Below are 4,342 nucleotides of genomic sequence, written 5' to 3'. Positions count from 1 at the left end.
AACGGCATCATCTGGAGGAGATGTCCTTAATATTGTCTTCCACATTTCCTGTGGAGACAAATCCCTTCTCTGGCTGTTTCCTGGATTAACATGATCCCATCCTTGAATGTGACACAGAAGTCTGAGGAGGGGGTGAGTGTCTCCGTCAGATAGACACAGTCCTGCTCATGCCTTGGTGGGAACATTTCCATGAATAAGCATTAACAGATTAGGTTGATGGTTATTCCAGTATCTTCCCCCAAATATCTGTTCTTTTCCCTTCCTGTGAAAGAATAATATTAAAAGACTCAAGCTTTTTTTCCTAAAGTAGAAAATTCCAAGAGATCTGACTGAGTACACCAAAGTACATATATTTTATACACAGCTCCCTGGCTATGCTTCTCTTCAGCTTGCCATACATCTCCAGAAGTTTCCAGTTTGCAGCACACACAGTTACTATCGAAAATAGTAGGTGGATCAAGATGCATCCTGCACACCCAGAACAGATAATTCCTTCTCTGTTTTCTGCCCCAGGATGACGGGACCTTAACAGAAAGAATCTCCTCGTGTCTGTGGCATTTCACACTGATTCTTTAATGACAATGGAGCTGTTGATAAATAAATCCCCTCTGGTCAGCCACAGTAAGAGGCATGTTTTATTTGGCTTTGTTCTGGGCCTCACAAAGCCTCACAGAAGGTTTATGAGAACAGCACATATCCTTCACGGCAGAGGCTGAGGTCGTGTAAGCCGTTACATGTGTTCTGCCTCCAGAAGCATCATCATAAAGAGTCAAGCAAAACTTTTCCCCAGAGTAAGTAGTTCCATGTGGCAAGCCTTGTCAAGCACAAAGGAAAGCCTCAGCACCCCGAGATAGCTCAGCTAAATTGCAGAAATATCTTTTGTGGCTCAACATGCAGGTCAGAAAACACTGTTCTGTAACTTTTTCTTTTGTTTGTTTGTTTTGTTTTTCCCTGAGTGGCCACATATGACCATAATGTTCTGGCTGCAATAAATTACTTGCAACATTTTGAGTAGTGTAGGATAAAACCAAATTCTTTTCTGAATGCTGTGTGGTATGTATTGCAATATCAATTAACTCAATTTTTTTTTAAAGAAGGGAGATAGATGTCCATCACTGGGAATTTACAATATGTGAACTTTGAGTCCAGAATGGATTCTGACAGCTTGGTTACCATAAGCTCCTCAGAGACACAAAGCTTAGTGGAAACATTGACATAATCTTCACGACAGTGGTGGGAATAGTGCCAGTAAAACAGAATATCCTGTAGGCATAATGTAAGGCAGAATCACTTAAGCTCCCCAGATCACAATAGCTTCGAAAGAGAAGTTGATAGAAAATTTGTGCATGCCTATTTCTTTGACTAAGAAAGAATAATCTCTGTATGTACCACTGACTATTATTATCAGCTGTACTATATTCCAATTTGCACATGGCAAAAGACAGTGGGAAATTTAAAGGACGTTTTGTTGCAAATGTGTGAAGTCTTGCTGCAGAGCAACGGAGACATGTTGGGCTTGTTGATGAGCCACAGTAAGTGCATGGACAGAGGTGCACACTGCAGCCAGGGTGCTGGTGGGAAGTCACTGTTTTTACATTTCTTGCTGTTCCTTCCCTGCCAGGTCTCTTGGCAGAGCGGGTCGTGATGAGCTCTCCACAAACTTACTACAATGAAACACGTTAGCAAAGGCTTCATACCCACATTGCTTACAATGGTCTCCTTGCTCTTGCTTGGAATGGGCGAGGAAGGGTTCACACAAGTAGCTGTGCTGGTACATCAGGGGGCCAGAGGGGATGATGATAAAAGGTATCCTAACCTCTTGCAGTGGTTCAGCTGGAGTCAGAAAATTGTATCTGTCCATAACCTGGTGCTTTCAAATGACAAGCTGCATGATGTGACATTTTATGTGATAGCATGACAGACTGTGACATTTCAGATTGCTGTGTGCAGTGCTTTTTGTGTTCACTATATGTATAAAAAAGTGCAGCACTCCAAAAACTAAGTGCATGCCTCACAGAATTGCTGAGGGAAAATTCTTGTAAATGAAGAAAGGGGCAGGAAAGAAAGAAACTGTTTAAAAAGAAGTGGATTGGGGGAAAAAAAGACCTTAGGTTGACACAACTTCACAGTCAGCCTTATGCTTTGTTACAAAGCTAAGAATTATTCAGATTCATTTCCATAAAGCTTCAGAGCATCGAAGAGCAGGAGAAATGGCTCTTCTACACGACACAGATTAGATTTGCTTAATATAAAGGAAGATAAAATGTGCTGTGGTGTGTTATTTGGGCTTGAGGAATGCAAAGCCATAATCATAATAATTACCAGATGATATACCAATCTGATGCAAGTGTTCAGATTTTTGAAAGACCATTATCACTTAATGTTAACTTTAAAAAAGAGATCTCAGATTTTTCAATTAGACAAATACTAGAATAAGAGACACATTATATGAAAGGAGGTGAAACTCTCAAATACAAGGATTACAAAAATTCTATTACTAGAGGTACACATAGACTCCCTGCCTGTTAGAGATGAACAATTAGCTAAACAAGAAGGTTTGAAAATATAAAAGTGAAATATTAAGAGCACAGAGCAGTTATTGCTAAATTATTACAAATTCTGATGTATGGGCTAGATCTTAAAATGCTGTTAAAGAACAGCAGTCCGGCTGCTTGTCTCAGACTGGCTTCACCCCAAAAAAAATGGAGCTACTGCCCAAGCATGCTTCAGCCAGTACCATGAATGAAATTCAGAAAGGATGTTAGCCAAGACCAAAGATGAAATGATACACTGTAGAAGTTATTAATGGGTTTCTGATTAGAAACCATGACGACTAGTTAGAATGAGAGATTCATGAGCATTCATCCATCTTGGGCTACAAATGAAGCAGGAAGGTTTGTGTATTTGTGATACCATATCTTGTAGTTCTTCTTTGAACTATGGCCAATGGATGCAAATGGTTTGGTATATGAAGGCATTACACGTTTTTCATAAATTTATGTTTAGATGGCAGATGAAATCTTCGGTCAGCCATGGAGAAGTTCTTGCCCTAGTTGCACTCAGGGATGCCTGGATTTGGGTGAACACTTTTTCATCCCACATTCTTTGAGCATCTTTTCTTAACTTTGTAATTTTTGGTGCTATCAGTGGTGGAAGGCCACCAAGAATGGGCTGTGCACCTGCTTCTGGTGGCTTTGCAGTTCATCCTCCTGCTCTCAACAGGATGTGAGTTTAGCTCTGCGCACACACTGGATGCTGACAGGTGAACTGCAGGAGATTTTACAGTTTCTTCAGGCTGCTTGAATGAGTCCTGGCTTCTTGCTAGGACAGCAATCCCATGATCCTGGCCATCAGGATCAGCGTTGTGAGTGGCTTTGTCAGAGACTAGCTGGCAGAGATAATAGATGGTAAAAGGTATTTGAAAGCAGCTGGTCCTTGATAGGATTGAAAACTCTCAGGTGCAAGTGTTATTGGTCCTACCTGTGTCACTGACGGAGCATGAGCAAGCTGCGGGGACACTGCTGAAATGTAGGAAATCGTATTTCGTGCACACTATTTCCTGGCCCAGCTAGGAGCAAAGCCAAAGCTATGACAAACAGCAATGCAGTCTTTTACTAACATCATAGCTTTTAAAAGATGACTCCCAGAAAAGATGAATCCTGCTTTCCTGACTGTAACAATGCATATTTAATCCCAAACTACCTTTTCTTGTTGTCGAAGTATAAACAAGCCCGCTGACTTTTTGGGAAGGAGCGTGCAGAATGCCAGGCACTCTGCTTGATGGACATGCAAAAACCTCCGCTTGCTGGAGAGCTGCAGCAGAGGAGGGGGGAGACAGTCACGGCACAGGCGGGGTGTCCCTGTGCAGGGAATGTGGCCTTGGCAGCTCCCCTGGGAGTGTGCTAAGTGGCGCCAAGGCATGTGCCTGTCCTGCCACACCAGCAATGCCATAGGGGACAAACTGGGACGGTAAGCTCCCCTCCCTGAATAGACAGTTCAGCTCCTGTGCTGTCTTCATTCAAGTAAATAACACGTTTCCCCCTGAAGTTATTTTGCATTTCCCCAAAGGGTTCTTAAAATATCCATGACACAAAGTGCAAAGGAAAAACTGCTGGAATTTGGTCCTGCTGAGGGTAAAGTAACAATATGAAGGATATGAGGCAAGGTACCATTTCATTGTGCTTTATTAGTGCTTGTAATTTCCATCTCATCGCTTTCAAGGCCTCTGCTGGTAATATTTCCTTCTTCTAAGAATAGACCTTAAAGGTATTTTAAGAATCCTAGTTGCCGTGCAATTTAATAGTGTAACACTTTGTTCTGAGTAAAAAGATTTGCTTGTTTT

The sequence above is a fragment of the Falco punctatus genome (genome assembly GCF_963210335.1).
Source record: "Falco punctatus genome assembly, chromosome: 2".
NCBI lineage: Eukaryota > Metazoa > Chordata > Aves > Falconiformes > Falconidae > Falco > Falco punctatus.
This window is presented reverse-complemented; position numbering follows the sequence as displayed.